The sequence below is a fragment of the Convolutriloba macropyga genome, chromosome 6, assembly GCF_964194025.1.
Source record: "Convolutriloba macropyga chromosome 6, txConMacr16.3, whole genome shotgun sequence".
NCBI classification, from domain to species: Eukaryota; Metazoa; Xenacoelomorpha; order Acoela; family Convolutidae; genus Convolutriloba; species Convolutriloba macropyga.
Genome location: NC_134473.1, coordinates 15,344,969 through 15,372,185, shown reverse-complemented (window position 1 = coordinate 15,372,185; position 27,217 = coordinate 15,344,969).

Genomic DNA, 27,217 nt, shown 5'->3' with positions numbered 1-27,217 from the left:
TTATAGCTGAAAATATTGAATATATTTCTGATAGGAAAACAGTAGCCATTACTGGAATCTAAATTAATAACTGCTAAGTTTCAAAAGATCACGCAGGAAATGATAAAATCGCTTAATTATGTCATTTTATGACCTAGCATGGCGTTTTGAATGAATTTGAAGAACCATTCAAACGTCAAACGTGACGATTATAAAACTGCCTCTTTGATGAAATAACACGCAAAGCAGGCACACCAGCAATACCCTTCATTCCGAAATTTAGATGTCATTTTGTTTAATCCTCTTCGGCTGTATCTCGTTACTTTTCAATTTCTACAGGAACTGCTCATGGAAATCTTCTGCCGCAGTAGTAATATATTGACGTTTGAATTTGTTATGGTGCTATATATTTGAGGTACTGTATAATTCTTATAGTGACATCGTCATTTCTGATGAAGTTGTTGCTTTTTTCATTTTAAACCTTTTTCGCTGTTTTTCTTATCTCATTATTCAGCTGCGCAATAAGTTACCCGAATTTTGAATAACAAACAAAATTAAAAAAACTAAGAGAACTATCTAGTTGACTTGTTTCATAGTGAAATTTTTTGGATAACCTAAGAAAAACAGATATCACCTCACTGAAAACAACTTCTCTTGCACACCATTGCTGTCAAAGCGCCAGTACAGAGCATTAAAAAATAATCAAACTACGTTTCAGAGTCTTACACTCTTAAGCTCTTGATTCAAAGCATATAAGAAACAAGGCGGCTCGTTAATGTGCGTTCGCACATGATGTTCCGACCCGAGCTCATCTACATTTTTGACTAAAATGTCAACCAAATCAAGAGATAACAAAAATAGATGTTTGAGTTTAAAACAATCGTTACACATTCTATCTACTAATTGAATTACTAATGCCATGCTTCATTACAGCACCAACGTGACCTGACATTGAAGAGACTAGAAAAAAAATAGCACCAACAAAATTTTGGCGGCAAAAAATGAATATCTAAATTTAAAAGCACCTGGTAACAACGTCAAAATGCAGTCAGATAAAACCTTAACTACACAAGTTTACCTTTTACTAACTATACAGCAGATGAAAAGTTTTCTTAACGAGACTAGGTAACAAGCCGACAAAAAGAACGAACAGTGAGGCGAAACTTAAAAATTAATCAACATTTTTTGCACCAAGAAAATTCAAAAATCTTAAAAAACATTGGTTTTTAATAAAAAAATCCTTGATAAATTACTAAAAAGTCATTACAAAACCAAAAGCACCCGTCTGTGGTCAGACTATGCCATAGAAACAAACTAAAGAGAAACTCAAAAAATTACAAACGATTTGCGAAAACACAAACCTTTGCTACCATTAAAATCAATAGCTATCATCTGAATATGTATTTTTAATTCAGTTGTTATTTCTGCTATTTCAGTTGAAGGATTTATACTGAAAGATTAAATAAGTTTACTTGGGCCACATTTAAAAACCATTGGGATCTGTTATTACGCGATTGTTCTGAAGGAAGAGAAAAAGAAACGCAAAAAATGGCCATTCAATAAACGTTCAGAAAAACGAAACAACAGTGGCACATAATATCAATATATATGTTATTTCTTGAAATACACGAAATTCGATGGGACATCTGATTGATGAATAGAAGTTAAATTTGACGAAAGGAACCTATTCGCTATATACTGAATGTTTCGAGCAACATCATTCATTCAGTCCTCAATTACAAGCCTATGAGATCTGTGAGCAATTTACGGCTACCTAAAGAACAAAAACAGCGAATTCAGGAAAAAAAATTGAGCGACAAAAGGGTCGAAGGCATTAAAAAAATGAACTTTTCACTAAACACTCTTCAATTTTAAATTAATTTTTCAGGAGCAATGGGAAAACCTTTTTTATCAATATAATTTCAAAAAATCAACAAATATAAACAAATACATTAGACGCACGAAAATTGCGGGAAAACACGTATTATCAACGCCATTAAATTCATTAGCCTTCAAAGGAAGCCAGTATATACAATAAATGATGCCTCGAGGGGACAATAAGTTTTTTTGCCAATCGTATTTCATCAATAAGACCTTACAACAAGTTAATGACTATGAAAACAACAACAGAGAGAGGCAGAAACCACAAATTCAGTAGAAAAGTGCCTGAAGAAAATGTCAAAGCAACTCAAATCATAAACTCTTCCCTGAAAACTTTATTTATGATCCGTTGAACTTCTTCCCTAAACCAATAGGGACTCTCAGCAGTAAGATGATGTGATAAGATTTCAAAAGGATCGAAAAACAAAATAAAGTACCCAAAAAAAATATGAATTCTCGTGGCATTGATGTTTTAAAACTAATAGGTAGAAGATAAAACCGCTAACCAGATTAATTTTGGCTATAGTAGAACGGAAATGGATTCTGTTAGAACCAACAATGACCAAGAGTATTCACGAAAAAAAATTAGGAATGGTTGAATTTCAAAAAAGTTTCGAAAAATTATTTTTAAACCCTTAACAGCCAGTAAACTCAATCTTTCATCGGAGCTCAATGACGATGCTCAGATATAACCCATAGGGAGAAAAATGATGTCTGTCATGCATAGATAGTTAAAAAGACATCACAATAAGTCTTATGACAGAAAACAATAACAAAAACAGCAAAAACTAAAATTCAGTAGAAAAATGCGAGAAGAAAGTGTCGAAGACAATTAAACCATTAGCTATTCTCTGAAAACTTTCTCTGTGATCCACTGAACGTCCTCTCTAAGCCAATTGGATTACAATAATCTTTGGATAATGTGATAAAGAGTTCAAAAGTGACCAATAATTCAAAAAATCCAAAAAAAAAATTTAAAAAAATTGAAATCTTTGTCATTGAAGTCATATAACCAATAGCTAGAAGATAAAACAGCTAAACAGAATATTTTTAGTCGCAGTAAAAAGCAAGTGGGTCCAGTCAATACTGAAACTCACTAACAGTTCAAGAAAAATTTAGGAATTGTTATTGTTCAAATAAAATTTTCGAAAAATGATTTTTATTTTAACAGACATTAAATTCAATAGCTTTCAACGGAAGTCAATAAAAACGCTCAAAGATGCCCCAGTGGCAGTACATTTATGTTTGTCATGCATAGGTATTCATTATGAGATCACAGTAAGTATAATGACTATTAAAACAACAAAAAAAAAACAGGAGAAAACCAAAAAATCAGTAGAAAAGTGCAAGAAGAACGTGTCGAAGCCATTTAAACCATAAATTTTTGTTTAAAATTTTTATTGGTCATCCACAGAACATCGTTTTTAAGCTAATGGGAACTGTCAATATTTGGATAATGTGATAAGATTTCAAAAGTAACCAATAATACGTAAAAATCCAAAAAAAATTTTAAAAAATTGAAATTTTTTGTCATTGAAGTCATATAACCAATAGATAGAAGATAAAACCGCTAACCAGTTTAATTTTGGTTGCAGTAGGAAGGAAGAGGGTGCTCTCACCCCTGGACTGACTTACAATTCACTATAATAAGATTATGATTCTTTAATATTCAAAAAAAAATTCGAAAAATTATTTTTTAAGTCTTAACAGCCATTAGCCGCCCCCTCAATGAAATAGACATGTTCACTTAATGCTCATTATGGAACATATTGCACTGTTAGTCAATGAATCCCTACCATAGGACTCCAAAAAAAATAGTAAAACTTCAAAAAGAAATTCAAAATTTCATTCAAAATTACGAAAACTCAGAATCGAAGCCAAAAAAAACATGAGCAATTCCTTGAAAACGACGTTTTTTGTTCATTGCGCTTCATTCGACTATAAAGGAGTTTTGTCACTAATAGAACGTCGATATAAAATGTGACTTGTCTCTAGGTGACTTAAAAAAGCAAAAAAGAGAAAAGTTTTATTAAAAAAAGGGCTCTCAATTAGAGTTCGATTTTTTTTTGATAGTGAACTTCCCTATGAGACCAGAACTAGTCTTTCTATCGCCTTGCATTCAACTTTTACGAACTCAAAATTTATTCTTTTTATAGAAATTTGAATTAATGTTTTCGTAAAAAAGATCTTAGTTTGAAGAAAATTGTACTAAAAGTGAACAATCATGCTAAAGATCCCATTGTTCACACAAAACTTCAATCCTCGATAACTCCTCGAAAAAAACGAAATTCAAAAAATCTTTTTACTTTTGAATTCTACGCTGGACCAGCTTTTTAATGATACCACTCACATTTCTCTACGACGAATATATCGATCGGCCAAAATTCACTGAACAAAAAAAAAAAACCCATTTGAGTATATAGTTCCTTCCCCCACAAGTGGGGTCGGAACAAAAAGTTCTGAATAGCAAGTTCAAAATAATTTTTAAAGATGAGTGTCTAAAGACTTCCTAAATTGTTGCTAAATATGGAAATTGTTCAAGCGATTGAAGTGCTCTGAAAATCAGAAAAACTTTTTTAAAAAATGTATGGAATCCGCTTCTTTATAAGTGTTATCAAATTATAATAGTGCTCAAAGAAAAAAAGATACATTAACTGTCAAAGTATGGGATAAAAGCATTAAAGCTTGAAACAACGAACACTCACAAAAAATTTGCCATTTCAAATTGTTTATAATATTGTGAAACCAGTGCAATGACTAGTTGCCAACAATTAAAACAATTAGAAACCAATAAGGTCCGGGGAAACTTCTCAAATCAAATTGTAATCGTTGAAAGCAAATCTGATTTGTCAAGAGTGCGACCATGGCAGCAAAATGTAGACGGATAAAATACAAAATACGTCATTTATAAATTTGAAAACCAAATTTGACCATGCCTGATTTGCATTAGTAGTCATTTGAGTTCTGCCAGAAAAAAAAACAACTTGATTATTAGGTAGATAAACACCTCGTGACATTGACTGAGCAAAAATTACCCATAAGTACGGCAGAACAACAAGTTTTACCATTTTTCTAGAGAACAAATAGCTATTCAGGTCACGGAAAACAAAATCTACTGAATACATGATTCACGAATTTCAGTTAGGCACCGCTAAGTCTATGTATTACTTACTCATAACTTGCTCAATTCTTTCAACAAAAACACTCAAAGGGGGACTTCTCAGAAATCTACTTTATCAAGCACTTTAAAGGTAACAAAAAATACTTTTCGCCCAAGTAAATACTCAACATGCTTATTTACAACACCGGTATTAAGTCACTAAAATGATGCGCCCAATGTGGCCTCCAATTGAATACAAAAACTGTCAAATTGCGTTATTGGATTTCAAGAAAAAATTGCCCCCGAGTGTAAACAATAATAATAATAATAATAAATTGTTTTCGAAACAGACAAACAAAAAAATGTATATATTTTTACACATTTTGTATACACACATACTGAACCGAGAGAACACCAAAAGGCAGTGCTGCCTCGTCATGTGGTTATATTATTGCATTAATAGCCAAGTCAGTAGAAAAAGTGACTGTTAAAAACTTAACAACTTTGAAAAGTGGTTTCTTTTTGACGAAGAAAAAACAAAATGCCATTGATGAATCAAATTTTATCATACTTTCAGAAAATTTTCAATAAATATCTTTTGTGTCTTGTTTTTGCTAAATGTTAAGGGTATAAACAAATAAAAATGCAGTAAAAAACCAACAACTATTGGCCGGTGATCGGTTAAATTTGTCTGTTAAATTTGGCCAACCGGGCTGGATCAGACAGACATCTTAAAAAATCAAAGAAAAAAATCCGTAATTACCGAACCTGAGAAATCCAAATTTCTATATTCTGTCTACTTAAAACAAATATTGACATTAAATTTGTCAATTGATTTTGCTCACATTAACAAGATGTATCATCTTATTCAATCTGAAAGCCATTATTAACAGTTGAGTTGAAAATATTTGGCTTTTACGTAACTTACACGATTATTAGAGGACAGCTGACAAAATCAGACTTTTGAAGTTTTAATTCATTTTAACGATATAGTCAGTCTTCACAAAGGATATAATGCAGGGTATTAAGATAACGACGATCGGACCAACAAGTGGTTCCTTATACGGCAGTTTCTGATACTTATTTGTCCGGTTTTTTGTCTCATTATGAATCAGTTCAGTGTCGGTCACCGTTTTGGATCAATTAAACCAAAAACCCGAAACTATAGAACCGAATCTTGTTCTATTCGACATTTTTTATAATTAGGATTACATGAAATTTTTTTAAACAAATCTTTTCCGGGCTTCATACGTACATTGAAACAATTGCTGCGCCTGTTAATATACTCCATTTCGATGGGTTAAAACAATCACTCGCTTACATCTATTCACTAGGAAACATCTTCTACGACGGACGAGCAAACTTGTGCACTTGCGCAAGACTACGGAGCGTGCGACGCTGTCGGAATTGTAACGGAGTACAGTGATCCAAGCAGTAGAGTAGTAACCACTGGGTTGGTCTCTTCAACTACCTAATCCAAATCACCGGTTTTCAGGTGTTGCACGGCCAGCGTCTGCCAGTTGGAACGTCGGTTCAGCGCCGGTAGATACCCTTTGATCCAACATGATCAAACAGTGTTAGCTTAGAACTGTGCGCGGGCGTACCGCTTGCCATGATCGAACTCATTGAAGCCAATGAGTGTCGGAATTGGTGTTGTTTGGTTGCCAAATAAAAAAAGATTAGGTGTTATTGCGCCTAAGTTGGACGGGTGCGCGCTTTCGGGCGTTAACGGGCGTGCGTTAAGTTGGTATTCCACGACATAAAAACTAGTGTCAACACCTTCGTCAGTGAGGCGACGAGTACCGAAGACAGCACAAAATATTTGCTTAAAACTACGTACTCTCCCAGATGCTACCATGATGTGGCACACTGGGTGGGTTGAACCTCCACTTAATGATTTTGTGGGCCAGTTCAGCGGCGAAGTTGATGGTGTTTCAATTTTCAATACCCTCTCAGAGCTCGTTCTCCGCACCAACATAGTTAGTACCGTTCTCAAACCAAATCATGTTAGGTGTTCTTTGACGCAAGGCAAACCACTCTATCCCCATAACAATTGAATTAGCGTCCATGTGGAAGGTAAGATTTCTGCATGAACAGCACGAGCATTCAAACACGTGAAGACGATTCTCCACCTCTTCTCAGTCGTTCGACGAACGGGGACGTAAAAAAGGCCCAAGCAATCAACCCCCGTGTCGGTAAAGGGAGAATATTGGTACGCAAGTCTCTGTAACTGGAGGTCAGCCATGACGGTTGAAAAGTGGCAGCCCGGAACATTCTGCACGTAACACAGTTAGATTTACTTGAACGCAAAAAGATTCGTAGTTTGAGGACGACATAAAGATTTAGTACTTTAGCCCGTAGATAGTCAAGGCCCTGATGGTTGTTTTTTATGTGGGTTTGCTGCAAAAAAAATTTTACAAACATATGTCGTGCGCCGAAAATGATAGGATGTTTAACATCAAAATCAACGTCGTCAAACCATTTTACGCTGCTGGCCGAAGGGTCAGATCTTTTTATCGGACAAAGTGAGAAAACGCAGCAATATGAGTACTCCATTTAACGAATTTGTTTTCGAGGAGATCTATTTTTTCGGAACTAAAGGGCTCTTCTTGAACGAGATAATGAAGATGACGCTCAGCTTCGTCAAGCTCAGGGGTATCTATTATACTATCATCTCCAACATTAGGGTAGCCTTCCTCGGAGGGTAAAAGCCGGAGTACGTAAGCCGTTACCTGTAGCAAATTTCGATAAGAACTGAACTTTTCGAAGGAGATAATTTGCGGATGCGGTTCCTCGGCTCGCTTTGTTGCGGATGCGGCCAATGATATGTCATTATCATCAGTTTTTTTGGTTGCTATAACGAGGTTGATGTTATTAACTACGTCAGTGCTTGTTTCAAACCGGAACTGTTTGGTTCGTAGGAATTCCAGACCCCTCACCCAGCAACATGATTGCAAAACCTCAGCGGACATAACATGAGTACCAGCATCCGTCGGGTTATGACTTGTGGTAACCTGGTTCTTTTCGCCAACGCTAGTGTGTTCTATGATCTCGCAAACACGGTTTGCAACTAATATTGGGTTGTTGGTTATAGGGTTAAGCCATTGCAGGACAGTAGTGCTGTCGGTTCACATGAAAACCTTGTTGACATCCACCGTGAGAGGTCAACTGATATCGTGTTTCAATCGAGCGGCCGGTAGTGCTGCCTGTCAGTCCAGATATGGATTTGTCATCACCTTCATAGGTGCTACGTGGGCCTTACCCAAGACAAATGCAATCTCTGTTTGGTGCCAACTCGAAGTTTTTTTTTACTTGAGCTCGCAAAAATGCAACAGTACTGAAGCCATCTTGCGAACTATCGCCAAAGATGTGCAGTTCATGTGTTCAAAGTTTCCCGGAAAGTAGAAGAGTGATTTTGGCAAGCTTGGGTAGTTCTATTTTTCATTCGAAGGACCTTTCATCTTTTCGGTAGATGTTCACCCCAATGCTGCCCGCTAACACGCCAGATGACCTTTAATAACAATCGAATACCAACAGTAGAGGGTGCCACTAGACCGATGGGGTCAAATACCTTAGACGCTGGCTCATTACCACGCGCTGTGATAAAGACTTACTTACTGTACTGGAGGTAGCAGGACTTACAACAGAATATCATTGTTGTGATCCCATTTCAACCCATGCAGATGCAAAGATTCCTCATTACATGACGCGAATACTTTCGGTTCAGTTGACTATAGCGATTTATCAAATTGTTCAGCCAGATTTAGTAAATTGCTTTTAAACTTAGCAAGTTTGAACTCGCCTAAACGGAGATGAACAAATTGCTTTAATCTGTTGCAGTTGATTATTATAGGTAATCGTCCATACAGATGTTTTCGAGGACGGCTTTGATTACACCCAAGCACCGAATAACATTGTCACTTGCAGTTCGTTGTAATGCATAGTTAGCGCATTTGATCAAGTCTGTAGCCCCAAATAAAAGGCGCGTGTATTGATACACTACAACATTTCTTGTGGGTTCGTCCCGCCAAAAAAGATGCAGTTAAGGCCCGTCACACTCACGGACACCATTTTTGAGGAACACACCCTCGATATCTGCAGACAAAAAAATTGATGTTGAAACCTTAGTAGTACACGGGTTAAGTTCCGGACCACCTCAAGGTCGATGTGGAAAGATTTGTTCGAAGAAGTACCGTGAAACTTCAATGCATTTCGTTTATTAGAAGATGATGTGGTAGCTACCGTTCTTTATACGACCGCTGCTCATCCATGCGAGCGTGACTGTTATATAACAACTTTCAAGGTCTTCACTGATGGTTTGGTGCAATTTTATGTCAAAGTTGTGTCACTCTAGGGCCACTTTTCAAGGGATTTAAGCTGTACTAGTGACAAAAACTAGTAATTCTGTAGCCAGATTTTGTCATCGTTCCACAACTTACCGACATCCTACTTTTAGCCATTATTAAAACTTGTTGTTTCAAGTGTTTCATGGGTAAGTTTCCTGCTTGGTCTTAACTTCGATGGCGTCGAAACGTACGCACATAGCAACCTAAAGTTAAGGCTCTGAAAATTTGATCTTTGTGAGTTGTGACAGTCATTTGAACCAATTTTGGTGTCAATTATTTCCTCATTGTTTATATTCTTGGCGATCAATTTTATGCTGTACCTTGCAAAGCGAGTCTAGCTGCGAGTCTATTGGAAACCCAAGATTTATTGCAGGCGATATTGCATGAAAAACCGCCGTAGTATCAGTTCCAGAAAAATTAGTCAATTGCAATTCTTGCGAACTGAAGGAAGCCGTTGGCATACGCGACAGAACATCCATGACAGAAGACATAATGGTCGTTTTTTCGTTTTTGCTTGGTTGCTCCTGACGGGCGGATGGTTGACTTCGAATTTTTGATGTTAATGACGGTTTAGCTGGAAAAAACTTTTCATCTCTGTGAAGTAAGGTGTTATGGCAGTTGTTGCAGCCATCTTTTCTGCATTTACGGGGACTTGGGCACTGCTGTCTAAAAATATGTTTACCGAGCAATTAAAAGAAAGAGATTTCCCCTAGCCACTACCTTGGCTGCATTATAGTCTTTTCCTTAAAGACACGGCATCACCACAGCCGATGGTTACCTTTGCATACAATGCAGCTTGTGATAGATGTTGACAAACTTTGTTGCAACTCCTGGTGACTCTTCTGACGCGTGTTTGTGGCAAATGCCTTCGGGGGAACTTGTGTCTTGGTTACTGGGTTGATGGTATCCTCAATCTTGGTTTTAGTTGCGGTATTATTCCTTAAATCGTTGGCTTTGGCCTTCTCCTTTGACCAGTCGTTGAAATCTAGATGAGTAAGTTTAACCTTAAATCCAGAGAAGTAGATTTTTGACAGTGAACAGTGACCATGACTCTTCCATGTTAGGTGGTAATTACTGTACGGTACTACTGCAAAATGCAGCACTCTTTATTTGACAATCATATGAGAGTGATTTAAATATGCCAACATACGTTCAAACGCACCCTGAATAGTTATCGATGTTATCGCTATTGTGCATCTTCAATGGAGGAAGGCAATTGATATTGTCCAAGTTGAGTGCACATACGACCAACTGTGGTTGGCCAAATATCACGTTGTAAGGTCCTCAGTGCTTCTTTGTACATTGCACCGCGATAGGCGAACTCAGCGAGAGTGATTTTAGCCTTTACGAGGGTCTTGAGGTTTCTCAGTTTAACGCCATCAGTAAGAGATTGGGCGCTCTTAAATTGTTGAACATTTCATTCGTGCCACTGTAGCTGATCACCTCTAGATTGGGCCAATCTCCATCCCTGTAGCGGATCACTCCTCTTAATCGTTATGGCGTCAGCCAACGCCCTAACAAATTTTGTGTTTTCGGTTGCTGGTGCCGGAGTTGTGGTATGCAGTAGGTCACCCCAACACAACGGTACAGCAGCTGTATGGCCGTACATGGGAGGAATAATTGGGGAGACAAAAGATGGCTCAATGTTAGTCGCCGTACTGAAAGGGTTCAATGGGATGCCCCAGGTTAATGCTTGTTTGCTAAATAAAATTTTGTGGTGCAACCGATTGCGGAATGGGATGATTTTTGGCGAGGTTAGCAGTACTTGGGTGTGTTGATTTTTAAAAAAATTTTTGAGATTGGCTGGACTGTTTGTCGCCTGATTGGGGATACGTTTGGGGTGTTATTGGGAGGGAAATGCCACACGTTTAGACGAGGGTTATAGTTAAGAGGACGTTTCGCTGCGGTGGGACACGGGGGCTGCATGGGAACGCACACAATTTCGCTGCGGGTTATTGTTGGGCTGGATTGCAAACAGAATTACGGCGAAAAATTGATAACAGGAGTGAACTAATTGATGTTGTGGCATTACGGTCGGCGGGTCCACATGTGGGATTTGAGATGGAGATAAGTTATAGGGGAGGTGGGTTGTAGGGAGCTGTGTTGCATTTGGAACGTTAATTTGAGTTGGATTATGTTGTTTGGCAAACGGGGGGTTAGGCAGATGCAACTGACCAGGAACACTAGAATGTTTCGGTATCAAAAATATTTGCTGAACTAGTGGGAGTGCATTGTTTTGTGCGTCGGTTAGTACTTGGTTCTCTGGATTCAACACACCACTGCTTTGGGGACTATATGCTTGCTTGACCCGTCGATCACAGACAGATTGCTGAAATTGAGCATGGAGGTATTCCCGACACAACGCCTCTTGCTGAGCAATAGGAATTGCAGTTCGCTGTGTGTAATCTGGTCATCTATGCTGAGATAGCCATTTCAAGATTATTTATGTTACTGGCCTATTACTTGATTGTTCCGAGTGATAACTAACGGCAGTATTCTTAACGAGATGGCCAGCGGTTCCTGAACCAAGACGAGAAAATCTTATCTCACTTCCGGCAGTCAATGAATTACCGGTTGGAAACAAAATTGGCCAACCCAGAACAAGATTCCTAATTTTATCTGATCCCCTATCTATAAGTAAGTTTAGTTCAATTTTGTAGTTACTAAACAAGGAACGATTATCCATCAGTTCAGCCTCATTTAAGTAGCTGCGAGAACAAGCTGGCGATGTTCTTCCTCCAATTATTGTATTGCCATCTGGTCAATTTGTATTTCAGTGTATTTTTTCCGCATGGCTTTTTCAAGTTTTTGTTTGTTCTGGTTTGTTCAAGAGAAAGCTGCATTGTAACTTATTTTTGTTTCTCAGCCTCTTCGCGTTTCAGTTTTGCCATGAGAATGTCATGTTTACACTGGCTAGACATTGTTGACATTTTTAGGCGCGAACTTTTCATAGACTGGCCTTGAGGATTAATGAATACGGTGTCTCGGTCAGCAACGGAGTTAACACAACTTCTAGCTACAAGAAAATTTTGTCATTGTTGTTGTTTACATTATCCAGCCATTACTCAAGGACAAGATAAATCGAATCTATGTTCCCGGTTTTAATGGCCAAGTCAAAGAGTTCTTCATTCTTCTGCACCGATCTATGGCATCAGTAATTTCTCTGTGGTTGTTATGTATTTCGGATACTCGATTAGATCTTGCGTCATAGAGTTTTTTCGATTTGTCTTGCCGTTCGGCCATGATCTTGAAATTGCTAATTTTGCAACGAAGAGCAACTTCCGAAAAAACACGTGGAATGAGGGTTTTACCCAACCCAAACGACATTGAATTGATAATTAAGCCACAAAGAGCAAGCAAAAGATTAACTTGTAGGACAGTACACGGCGAAAGGAGTAATAACTTAGAGAAAGCGCGTATCGCTTGTTTTTATGCAACGCTAGACTAAACAGGGAGACAAGCAACAGGCGAGGGAGGAACGGATGCACAACGTACGACAAAACGGGAAACGGATGGGAAGGGGACTACGTGCGGGGACGCATGACGATACGGGAAACAGCACGAACGAGGAGGAAGCGCAGGCAAGGAACGAGAAAGAAAACGAACGGGACGGAAACGCGTTGGACGAACGACGCACAACGAAACGAATAAAGAAATGGACCCGATGGAAACACCGGCAAACAACGCACAATGGAAATGTTGGACCACGGGCGCACGACGTGGTTGGAAAACAGACGGCCTGAACAGAAACGTCAAGCAACTAGCGCGCAACGAAAGGAGACGACGGGAAAGAACAGGCTTGAAACAAACAAGCAACGCGCAAGGAGAAGGCAAACATCTGTGCTAGCAGATCACAGCAACAAACTCAACCAAACAAATTAGCCGTAACTCCAAAACAAACTTTAGCCACACTATAGGAAGGTGGAGAGAAGCTGCTCCAGAATAAAATAAAAGAGGTCATTATGGAGCTTATTATACCAACAACAAACTATTTTACGGCAACCCAGTAGAATACTAACAGGATTAAACTTACAAGCCGTAACTCAATTTTCTAGCGAAACCAAACCGATCAGCATCCGAAGTTTATTAAACAAACTAGAACAAAATTTGATTAAACAATAATAATGTATTTGTAGACTATGACAGCTAGAAAAGTCAAGAACCAGTCAAAAAACTTGAGAGAAAAACACATAGAAACACAAGAAGACCAACCCAAATAACAATCATGCAGTTGCACGCAAACATACAGCAGCAGAAATCAATATACAACAACACGATAGCCAGTGAATAAGTAATGTTGAAGAGTCCGGAGACATTTCAGCTGTAACTCGTCAGTCAGCTGAGTCAAACCCTAGAAAGCTACAAAATCAAAACAACCAAACAGCATACTAGCATAATCAACATTCTGCAACAGATACAGAAACATATGACACATTACTTCATATGACAACCTACCACATCGAAGAAAAAATTGAAGCGGAGAAAAAGAACTTTGAACGCAAAAAACGAAACGATTGAAATTGTAAACGAGCGAAGTTAATGAAAAGTAAAAGGAACACGGAAGTTTGGAAGGTTGAAGGACGAAAAATACGCGGTCGGTACGATACTTAATTGAGCGACAAGAAAAGATATGTCACAGCAGTTTTTGTACGCCAGAGATTGCGATGTTTTTAACACCTTTTCTGTTTTGATTTTCATTGAATTGACAAACCAGCTGCCTTTGGGAAAATTAATTTTTTTCAAAAATTTATACGTGTGTGCCAATTTTTCTAAGTTTGGTCAAATTTTTTGCGAGTTTTTTATTACGGGGCGATAATCCAGTAAACTGGACGGTTTCGTGCATAAAAGTACGTTTATCAATATTCGGAAGCGATTTGCTAAATTTTTTCATATTTCCTCATGGTTGATCAAAATTTTTTAAAACTGCTCAGTTTGGCATTATTTTCTCACATTTCTTCACTTATCTGAGGTTAATTTTAGCTTTTTAGCCCAATTAGACTACCTTTTCCCTAATTGATTAGGTCAAAACTCCCAGCCAAATTTTTAGCCAATTGGGTCCAAACACCCATTCGAGAACTTCCGTCCAAACCCTGAGTCTCGTATTTGATCGTTGGTCAGGGTAAATTAGCACCAAAGATCACTTGCTGAGCGAACCGGTGCTGTTCCTCATTTTCTCGCAATGATCCTTTACTAACATGAATTTCTGGAAGAATGAATCACTTGATCATTTCATCAATTATATATTTCCTGCCCGTAGTGTAACCGTCTTTTCGAAAGGTAAAAAACTCTTTAGAATAGGTTCAAATCGATCCTTTTTGCCATATCACAAAACACTTTGTGGCAACGTATTAGCGACAAATCAACATTTTAACATTGGTATAAAATCAGCAACAAGTGTTCTTAGACGGCAAAATCCTTTTGTTCATTCAACGGGTTTCAGTCTATTTTTGATACTTGAGCTCAAGCCGGTTAACATTCTGTACAAAACTGAGCGAAAAACGGAAAAATTCGGAGCAGAATTTTGTCTTATCTGATAGGTTTTATGATTAGGATTATTAAAATTATGTGAAATAATTTTTTCCGAGTTTTTTAAGTAAATTGGAGCTATTTCTGTGGGTAATAAAATAATCGATTTTCTTTGAATGTTAATATAGTCTCTCCTTTATATCTATTTACTAAATAACAAAGAGAACGATCTGATTAATGGGTTCATTCCTGAGTATGGTTCGATCAATGGGAGTGTGAATCGCACAATTGTTTCACAAAAAAATTGGGTCACACGAATATCTCACAAAAATTCGCACTCCTGAAGGAATGGAGATTGGCCGATTGGGCACAAATTTAGCTCGAGTTCTTGATTTGCACGGTTGCACGAAGGTCTGATCAGAGTTCATAGCGGTCTGCACCTACACCTGGGAAGAAGAGAGAAGAATGAGGATCTCGTCGTAGACTGCTATATCACATTTAATTGCAGATGGAAAAGTCATTAGTACTTTTTTGTACTTCGGTCCATACATTGAAAAAATCTTGCCTTGCCATTTAGAGCTTTTTAGGCCATCACCGTAAAACTTAAGCACCTCACAGACCCAACTCCGCAAATTAAATTTTATCGCTAAAAACGCATGTGAAGCAGAACTGTTTATATAAAACCCGCTAAATGTCAGGCTCAACTGCAAAATTGTGGCTCATCTAATAATTTTTTTACCAATCTAATAGTAATTTCGGATCTTTTCCACTTGTGCCCGTCAGCTAAGTGGATGCATATTATTTAATTATGTTAAACGATTCTTCCCCAGCTTTATACGTAAATTGGAGCTATTTCTGTGCGTAATAAAATAATTGATTTTGATTGAATGTTAATACAATCTCTCGTTTACATCTGTTTACTTAGTAACAAAGAGAACGATCTGATTAAGGGTTCATTCCTGAGTATGGTTCGATCAATGGGAGTGTGAATTGCAAAAAAAATTTCGCAAAAATTTTGGGTCGCACAAAAGTTACATAAAAAGTCGCACTCCTGAAGGTCTGATGATTATGCGATTTGGCCTAGAATTGTCTGATCAGAATCAACAGCGGTCGCAGAATAGTAGCACGAATTCTTGGGTTGCACGGTTGCACGAAGGTCTGATCAGAGTTCATAGCGGTCTGCACCTGCACCTGGGAAGAAGAAAAAAGAATGAGGATGTCGTCGTAGAGGGCTATATCACAGTTAAGTGAAATTGGATAATTGGAAACCATAAGTGTTACCCAACTCGGCAAATTAGTTTTTTTTAGTAAAACGCAGATTAGTTTTTTTTAGTGAAGCAGCACTTAAATGTCGAGCTCAACTGCTGAATTTTGGCCCAATTTCTTTAGCAATTTAATAGTATTTTTGGATCTTTTCCGTTTGTGCCCCCCCCCCCCAGCTAAGTGGGTGCATATTATTTGCACCCCCCCCCCCCGACGCACGTGCCATATTTTTACATAATGATTTACTATGCACTGGCACGTGCTCTGTAACTGGGGGAGCATAACATACTGGGGGGGGGGGGGGGGGGGCAAACGGAAAAGATCCGTGTTTTCACTCCATCTTTGCTGTCATATCTTAGATTTGCTTTCTTTGTTTTAAAAATGAATAATTGGTGGAACTAAGGCAATCATCTCACAAATTGTGATCTAATTTAAGAAGTTCAAAGTAGGTTGCGGATTCCCGAATCATTTGAATAGAAATCACTTGTATAGCACGCAAAGATCATCACAATTTCCTCCAATTCTCATAAACTGGAGTGTAAATTGATCTATTTTTATCTTTCGGTTAGTTATCTAATTATGTAAGAACATAAATTTTAACACCCTTGGAGCGCACTCGTGTCAGGGAACAAAATCCCTCGGGCTGCTACGATTTATATTTTAATATTATTGCTTTGTTTATTAGATAAACGTAATCTTCTGTTTAAAATGGCTCTCTTGCCTCTAACTTCAACAAGTTAAAATTGAATTCACATTGCAGGAAACTTGCAAGATGGATTCAAAATCTTGCAAGATTATTGCTAGTTGAATTCAAAATGTTGCAATAATCTTGCAAGCAGAATGTGAATTCCGCGATCTCTAGGGTACTTAATCACAGTTAGCCCGCTTTAATTGAATGAATTAATTTTTAAATCCCTTTAATTAGTTTTGGTCTGTATATTTTCAACAAGGAACAATTATATATTGTTATCGCATACTTATAGTCTGCATTCCAAGAGTTTGTGCACTTTAGGAAAAATCCCACGTGTCAGAGTGTTTAGGATAAATTTGGCATATGAAATCATGTGGACTGTCACAATCAATGGCCGCAAATTGTGATCCCCCTGTTAGAACATTGCAGACACCAACTGACCTGAAACAAAGTACCGTGCTTCCCGTTATTTATACAAAAACACGAGTTCACTGGCTGAGTATCATGCAGTTCTAGTATTTGCGATTTATAGATACTGAGCACTTTTATGGATCATCTACCTCTACGAAGCTTTGACTGGACTTGCGACTTGATTTATAACAAATCCGATTTCGATTCATTTATTCTGTACAAACCAATTTTGCCGTTCAAGATTTTTGACGAAGAATTAAGTCACTATAGTGAAGTCACTATTAGTGAGCACTATAAAGAAATCATACGGTTTTCAGAAAAATTAGTGCCTTTTTGGTTTGCTTTGGAAAATCAAATAAGTTATAACTCATTTGGTTTTCCAAAGCAGACCGAAAAGGCACTATTTTTTCTGAATACCGTGTAACTTCTTTATAGTGCCCACTAATAAATGTAGCAAACGCATTGTGACATCTCATAAACTCATTGAAAAAGCACGGGCGATTGTGTCCTTGCGCCGTTTTGTCATACAAATGTTTGCTGCACAAAAAAAATCTAACTGTCCGCCAAATAGCAAATAATTTGCTCATGTTTGGTTTAAAGAATGCTTTGGAGTCTAATTATTTGCTATTCGTAAAACTGAAGCTGGTCTCAATTAATCCGCAAACTTTATTTTTTTTACTTCTAAAGATGCCAGTTTAATGTTTTTATTCTGTAATTTTTTCCTGCAAGGCTATACCACTTTTGTAATTTTGTTTTTCTAATTTTTGTACAGTCTTTCCTTATCTTCGAAGTGCTCATTTCGTACCAATCCTTCCACTAAAGTCTGACTGAAAATACCCCTCCTTGTCGGAATTAAATAAGTTATATTAATTCCGACAAAGAAGGGTTGCTCTAATTACAACACTGCGGTGCTCTTATCGCGTAATTTTGGACACTTCAACCACTTTTCACAAGCAGTCGTCACGGAGAAAAATTAATCGATCTTTCTAAAAGTATATTATTGTTTCTAGTGAAGCGTGTGGCTTCATTCATTTCAGCTATTTTTTTTCAAAAAATACAGGATCTATTTATTATCATAGATAAATAAATTTTTTATAAATCTAATTGTCATAACCACTGAAAGTTTGGCCCCGGGTTGGAGTCCCATAAAATCCCATCGATGGATCATGGGAATTTCAGAGAAATCCATCGATGGATCATTGAATGTCCCATTACCATTTAACGCCGGGCATGGAAAAATCATAGAAAACTTTTTGAAATTGTAATTATTTCCTCTGGTTCATAAAAAAAACTTTCATGATATTATTATGATTTTTTCTGGATCATAGATTATTTATAATGTACTTACTATGATATTCACTGGATCATAGCAACGTTTATGATTTTATCATGAGTTCCTCTGATTCATAGAAACTTTTTATGTACTTACCATGAATTCCTCTGGATCATGACATTTTCAGAACTGCTAGCCATTGCTTTTTGAAAGAGAAAATCATTTTCTCTCTTGTACTAGGCATCGTTAGACTAGATACTCTAGAGTATCTAGAGTAGTTCAGTATTCAAATTTCGCGACCAAAAGGGCACGTTCTTGGCTTCTTTTCAGGGCACGTTACCTTAAATTTACCTTAGATTGCATGCTCAACTGACATGCTCAACTATTTTAAGCGATTCAAAAATTTCACTGGAAATAAGATGGATTTGTTCTCATGAAAATACTATGATCCATCCATGGACTTATGGGACTTATTAAAATACAATGTTTAACCGATGAGTTTGGACTTTTCATGATTAATCTATGATCCATCGATGGGATTCACTGGGACTCCAACCCGGGCCCGCACTTTCTGCGAGTAAAAAATTGCTGTCAAATGCGAAACTGAAGTTTGGAAAACTGAATTTTGGAAAATATTTTGATGACAAAAACACCATCACGTCACTTTTTTATTTGGAGAAGCGCTACACCCCGTAAACTTGCATCACAAAAAAACTAATGCTTTTTCAAAGGTTTTTAAAAACTATTCTCAGAAAAATAGTTATAATGTTGCGGAAAATTTTCATGCAAAATTTCAGTTTTTATAGCTGATATATAAAAATAGTTTGCGTTGTGGTGCAAACTGTGCTATTATTAATTTGCATACCAAGAATGGTCTGACAAATTTGAAATAGATCATGTCACGCGTTGATCAAGTAGTTTTTTCTTATAAAGTTAAAATTTAGTGAGAAAATGAGTAATAATTTAATCTAAAATTGAGCTTTCGCGTCATTTTGACTGCTTTCTCAAAAACCGGCTATTTCTCCATTTTTTAGCCTTGTATACAGGGATCATATATGATCTGTATATAAATCCGTATAAAAATTGATTCTCCGAGAGAAAGTAACGATTGGCTCTTTCCAATTTATTATTGATCATGATACTCACCCAGGTCCGTTGCCAATTTCAAACAATGTATCTACTCCATCTGGAACTAGGTCACCTCCAATAGTTCTTAGTTTGTTCGCATCATTGTCAAAAAATATACCAACAATCACTTTAGTCACCCCAACTGTCGCAGATTTCTCCACTGTGAAGTTAGTTAGTTAGGCGATCTGTTTTGAATGTTGCAAAGTTGGTCTATCGATGTTTTGATGAGTTTTATGAAGATTTGGATTTTTTACCTGCTCCCACTCCCCGTTGATTATGAACCTCCTTAAGTTATATTTTATGTTGGTATATAGTAAATAAAATACAGTATAAAATGACCACCTCTCGATACTTTGATACGTTTCCATAGATTACACTTATGTTGTGAGCATGAGCGCGCGATATAGCATCATCGATGCTCAAACTTATGCCTATTTTATGCCTATTACTATTATTGTTTATAATACTCATGCCGTTGAGAGCGTTTCAAAACGGATTTCGGTTACTCTTTTTTTGCCATATGAAAGAAGTGAGAATTTTGCTAATATGTGACATGAAAGGGAAATACGAGCCACATGGGGATTAAGGTAATTAAGAGGTAAAAGTCATTTCAGGGAGTAGAATCCGGTATCCCTAAATGTGCCCAAACATACATAGCAACCCACTGTAAAGCTCGGTTACGTGCAAGAGAGCTGACGATATAAAGGGACGAGTATAAAGAGAGCCGAAAACAAAATTAATTTAAGAAGAGCCGAAAGCAAAAAATTGGCTTTAATTACCCTAAATTGTTAGTTGATTAACCAGAAAAATGCCTATTGGGTTAATTGGTCTCGTGTTTTGTTTTGATAGTTTCGTATAAAGTCAATTAAACCGCTGAGGCACTGCCATTGCTTGCGATAAATTCAAGTTAATTATTTATTAATTCGATTTCAGTTTCTTTTAACAGAAAAAATTAAAACTTTATTTCTCAAATACTCGGTTATGATTGGTTGAGAATTTGGTAGTCTCATTACAGAAGGCATTTTGATTGGCAGCAGCAGTTAACTTCATTTTTCGACTAATAAATTCAATTAATCTCCGGTTTTCTTTTTCAATTGTTTTTTTAAACTAGGCTCTCTTACAAGTCACCGATTGAAAGAGAGCCGACAATTAATTAAAATTATTAGTCGATAAATTAAGTTAAACTTTGCTGCCAATCAAAATGCCTTCTAAAGTGAGACTACCAAATTCTCAACCAATCATAACCGAGTATTTGAGAGATGAAGTTTTAATATTTTCTGTTAAAAGAAACCGAAAGCGAATTAATAAATAATGAACTTGAATTTATCGCAAGCAATGGCCGTACCTCAGGTATATATGGGACTTTATATGTATGAAACCATCAAAACCGAACACGAGGCCAATTAACACAATGAAGTACTTATCTTGGTAATCAACTAACAATTAGGGATAATTAAAGTCAACTTTTTGCTTTCGGCTCTTTTTAATTTAATTTTGTTTTCAGCTCTCTTTATACTCGGCTCTTTAATAATAATAATAATAATAATAATTATAATAATAAATTGTTCTCGAGTAGGATGTACACTTGTTTGCGACACATTTGGTATAAATTATGTACCCAAATAACAAATCTACTCGACAGTTCATCAATAGGTCCAAGAGGTCCTAGTCTAGCGATGACCAGTACCATTACTATGATCAAGGTGTGAATGCGTGGCGTATCATGTTATGAGAAAATAGGGGGAAACCTCAAAACCTTATTCCGAAATTTATGAGATCTATGGAGTTTTTGTTAATAAAACAAAGCAAAAAGTTCTAAGTTGTCTACGAAAAAATTGTCCCTGAAACTAGATAAGAATTGCTTAAGTTCTCTTGCACTCAGATGTTGCAATTCTAAAACAAAATTAGGATAAAACTTTAAAATGAAGTTAAGCAATTTTTGTATTCTTAATCCTAATCTTTTAGGACTTAGGCCGCTGCTTTTGCTTGCAGTTTTAAGTTGCTTTGATTGGATTATTTTTGCTTGCAATGTTTTGATTTCTTTTCTAGTATTTACGTTTTTGCAACAATCAAAATGGCATTCTGCTGTCAAAATTTCAGCCAAATTTTTCAACAGTTCAAAAAGGTGCATAAGTCTAATCGAATAAATGTGATTTGATTCGCGTTCCAGGCAAGTGGAGGTTGATTTAGGTTTATTAAAAATAATTCGTGTAATTTGTTTTATTTTCGAATCAAGTGGCAACATTAATGTTTTGTTACTTGTTCCGCAGATTAGTACGCCATAGCTCACAACAGACTGGACACAAATTTTGTATGTTAATAACAGTTGTTTAACAGTTAAAATGGATCTAAGCCGGTAAAAAAGTCCTGAGAATTTGTTCAGTTTTGAATAAAGGTTTTTAATATGATCGCCGAAATTCAGATTGTCATCCAATTCTATACCTAGGTATTTCAGTGATGATCTCTGTGTTGGGTTTATTTCTTTCATCTTTATTTGTTGCTGTGAACTTTTCCGTCTGGCTTTCATGTTCATAAAACAAGTTTTTTCGTAGTTCATAGTCAGTTTGTTTTTTATGAGGTAATCACTAACCAGGTTCAAAGATTGGCTGAAAACTTTAGTTGTTGATTCCCCTTTTTGTTTAACAACAGTATTATTGGCGTATAAAGTCAAACAGTTCTGATTACAGTAATCAACTACGTCGTTTGAATACACAAGAAAAAAAGTGGTCAAGTACTGACCCTTGTGGTACCCCATAATCGACTTCTGCAAAATTGGAGTGTACTTTTCCTGAATTTACGCATTGCTGCTTTTTGCTCAGATAAGATTTCAAAAAATTTTGCATAAGACCCCTCAATTCCAAGTTGTTTAGTTTGTCCAAAAGAATACTATGTTTAATTGTATCAAATGCTTTTTTGAGATCGATGAAGACAGCTTTAGTTTCTGTAGTGCCATCCTCCCAATCTTGCCTGACGCTAAATAAAATATACTAAGGCTTCAACAGTGCACTTTTTGGCCTCAACCCAAATTGATTTTTGTTTAGGAGTTTGAATTTTTCCAAAAAATTTAGCATTCTTTTTTGAACCAATTTCTAAATCAGTTTTCCTATTGTTGGCAGCAAACTGATTGGCCTGTAATTTTCAGCAACTTTAGGATTTCCTTTTTTATACAATGGAATTATTACGGCTTTCTTTAAACAGTTCGGGAAAACGCTGTTTTGAAAACATTTGTTGACCAAAGAGGTAAGAGTCGGGACAATAGCAAACTGTATTTTATTGAGTATAAAATTTTTGAGTGCATCAAAATCTGAGCTGTATCTGTTTTTCAGGTTTCTGATTGCCACGGATAGCTCTTTTTCGCTGATTCTGTTTAGAAACATGCTATTGACGCTTCTGTTTTTTGTGTTATTTTTTCCTTCTGTAACCAGTTTATCAGCTAACGTTTTTCCGATGGTGGTGAAAAATTTGTTGAAATTTTCAGTCTCTTCCTGCGTTAAAGTAGATTGTTGTTTTATTTGCGTGTCTCCTCCTAAACTTTCGATAGAATTGAAGAATGTTTTGGTAGTACGCTTGGCGGTCCTAACTAAAAACGTTTGACAAAAGTTCTCCTTTTTTCGAGCACTCTTTTCTGTAGCAAATTACTAATTCTATTAAATCTCTTTTATTATCATTTGTTTTCTGTTGCATGTATCTTTGATAAAGTTTTTGCTTTTTTGCTGCAAGTTTTTCATTTGAGTTATCAATCTATGACTTATGTCTGAGAGCCTTAGATTTCTTCTCTGGCACATAATGTTTTTTTCATCAATAATAGTTTGTTGAAATTTTTCAAATGATGAGTCGCAGTCCGAGAGACAAGAATTATCTTGGAAACCTTGTTATTTGTGTTTCAGTTTGAACACTAGCTTTTCTAATACAGAATTATTTTTTAGAATAGCCCGATGTCTGTAGTAATGTTGCATTTTTAAACCTGTTTCTTTCGTTTTCTCATCTAGTTCAGTTTGAACAGTGTAGTGATCAGTTACAGTAGATTTTAGAACTTCAACTTTCACTTCCTGTGAGCAATGTACTATATCATATCTTGCTTGAGAATTAATGGTCTCCCTGGTGAATCCTGTCAGAGACATTGTTCAGATCATACCCTCCGAGAACATTTTCTATTTTCGAAAAATTTGCATTTGTTTTTGAGTGATCAATATTTAAATCTCCACACATTAGATGCATCTGTTTTGGCTTGAGCGTCAATTTTTCAAAATATTCCTCGAAAGTTTTTGACCATTCTGATATAAACTTGTATTTGGTGTGAGGTATACAACAGTCAAAACGAGATCGTTTTCATAATTTTTGCGTTCAATTTTGTTTGTTAGCAATTGCCAGTTCCTGCTTGAAAATTTTTGAAGAACAGTTTTCACCACGCCTTCCCTCACAAATATTGCAATTCCTCCTCCTTTTCATTTTTGCCGGTTGCTTGTATCAAGCAGCTGGTAACTACTACGCGATAAAGATTTGATGGTGCTGTCATCTTTGAGCCTCGTTTCGGTTAGGCATGTAGCCAATGGCTGTGTTTCTTGTTGCGCCAAAAAAACCTCGAAAAGATTTACATTTTTATAGATTGATCTGATGTTCTGCAATAAAATAGTATTTTTCATCGCTTAAATTATTACAAGCTCTTAACTGAAGTAGAACACTTTTACCACTCGTTTACTGTAAAATGAAACTCACTGCGCATTCTTTTTTTACACGGTTATCAAATCAAAACGAAAGAACACCAACTGGTTGACATATTCTCCCCGAATATCACAAAAAACATGTCTCCAGTCGTTATTCTGATAAACTTTTCTGGCTTTCCCAAGGATTCATTATCAGTTGTCATTCGTTATTTGCGAATATCTTAAATTCCAAACGACTGGAAATGAATCTCGAGCCGTAAACAACTACTCTGCGTATATCGCAAGACTTTTGTTCCTCCTGATGCTCTATTCACTTTTAAAAAATTATGTCCTACTTTAGGCTGCGGATATCGCGAGCAATAATGCGTAACATTCTAAAGTTTAATAAAAAAGAACGTCAATTAAAAAAAAACCCTAGTCAAAAAAGACAGGATGCTTTTTTGCAGCTAGTAGCTAGTGGAAGGCACTAAATGTCACGTTTAAATTATGCATGAGCCACTGTTCTACAAAAAAGTGAACTACTGGTACTGGATAGCAATCAAAGTTACGGCTTCAAATGTTCAAATTGCTATAAACAAAAATTATTGAATTTTAGAAATTTGGCAGGTTCTCTCCAGTTGAGTATTTCCTCTGCTTTGTCATTTCAAAAGAATATTTTTCTTGTTTGTTTGATGTTAACGTTCAATATAAATTGATGCCAAACTTTGGTTTTTCTCTGGGCGAGTCTCTCAACCCGGCCTTTTTGACTTTATTGAGGTCGTTGACTTAGTTAACGGGTTGGAACGAAGTTTCGTTTTGAGAATTCCAGACCATAACGGATACTGCACAGTTTTTAGTGGATGTAATCATGCCCATCTTTTTAGCTTCACTTTTGATTTGCGCTTCATGCTTTGGTAGCCTCTCGTTGATATACATGTTCAAATTGTTCAACGGGTTCTTCAACTTTTTCAATTTCCTTTTGGCCCGAAATACTCGATCTTTTTCGTCAAAATACACGAACTTGCATATTACTGAGTCAAGGCAAACATGTGACCCCGTGCCAGGAAGAATATGGCAGGCTTTTTTTCGGTCCTCCCGCAGTTTGATTCCAAGATATTGATAAAAAAAATAGAGTATTTTTAAGCACATTCCGTTGATCTTTTGAATCGAATGGTGGATTACAAATGATCACACAGTCTTTGCTAGTATAACGTTTTTGTGCTCTCGAACGATCGTTCATTTGTTGCTGTTTTTTTTCCAACTCTTGTATTTGTAATTCCTGATTCTTATTAGTTTCGACCAGACCAACAACAATTTTTGATTGTTCATCAAAAGATTTTTATGACAAATTTGTATCACCACTCATTCCTGGAAAATTACTTGAAGATTCTCCAATGTCCATGACTTGACGTTGTTACCATACTCAATTTTGTAAATATTGCACCTTACTTAACAAATAAATGGTAAAAGTGTTCGAAAAAATTGCTCAAAATTCTTAGTTTTTAGTTGTAACTGAGACATAATGCAACTTTATTGTATGGGAAAAAGGTTCAAGTTCTGATGTAAAACGCTTCAAGCACAGTTCTTTTTGTCAGTTTCTAAACATTCAACTTGAAGTTTTTTTGTCATACGTGTTAGAAGATATAAGTTGAAATTGACGTAAGAAATGGTTTGTTTTCTATAGCGTAAGCTTCAAAGAAGAACGAAAGAAGAACCGACTGTTTGCTGTGCTGCTCTTCTGTTTTTACTTATAACTTCGGCTCTCTTGCACGTATTCCTTTCAGTCGGCTCTTTCAACACCGGTTGTCTTACATGTCACCGCAATACTCTGTGGTACAAGAAGAATGAGTGATTTCACCTTAGTAAGCTATATTTATTTCGGTAGCTCAATCCCACAAAGTGTTATGGTTATTTATAGTAAGTTATAGTAATGAACTGTACTCAAGTAAGATGAATAATTGCTGGTAACACATATGGCATAAATCAAGTAACACAATTTTAAATCTATCAGTTCATAATTCAAATCTATCATGTAACTTAATTTTAAATCTGTAGTTCATCAATCTTCAGAAAATGATGCAACCTAGCTCATACTATACAAATATATGTCACCTATGCTTTTTTGTATTACATTCTGATTACCAATCTTGCATAAAGTACGCGCCAATTAATGCTTTACTTCTATATTGTTTCTCTGCATTTAGAAGAGCTTACGAGCAACGTCCGTTAGAAACTTCTTATGAAATGGCACAGCCAAAGCAAAAAAGAATGACAGACCCACTTTAGAAATGGACACCTTTTCAGAGCGCACTTTGCTCAAACCTCCTATACCGTGGGGGAAAACAGAAACCATACGCTAAACTTGCATTTATTGCTAAACAAAATATTATTCTCTCATCTCTCATTGGCCCCATACCAAAAGACGTCACGTTACCAGCAAAAACTATCTATGAAGATTCAATTCTATACCCGTTCTCATCAACTAAATGAAACAGACGAAAAAAAGAACTGGCGGAACTGATATCAGAGAACTGTCCAATGGTGCAAAATGTGAAGAGAAAAACGCAGGAAGCGAACTAAATCGCAAAAAATTCAGCACAGGCAGTTGATGAACAGACAAGGCCCTCATGTGTACGTCGCAATGATTGAATATAGGATATAGAGAGCCTATTCGTCAAAATCAAATTTAAAAAGGAATAAAATTTTCGACAGAAACACAATGTAGAGTCACAAATAAGAAGCAGACAAGTCATTGGAACAAATTAACCGTGTCTTTACAGCAAATTAGGAATACTGCAAGCAATATAATCCTGCGAGTGAGTTAATAAGAGACCAATTTTTTCAAATGAATAACAAATACAAACAAAAAACACCTCCCCTTTCTCAATGAACCGTAAAAACCAACTCCGAAAACTATCTGAAAACAAATATATTGTTGTTTGTACAGATCAAGGTTACAGTTGTGATGTGATCTTCTCGAAATAAGTTGGAACCCAATTCAAACAGAAGCTTTTTTCGAATCGGTAAACTTAGTAA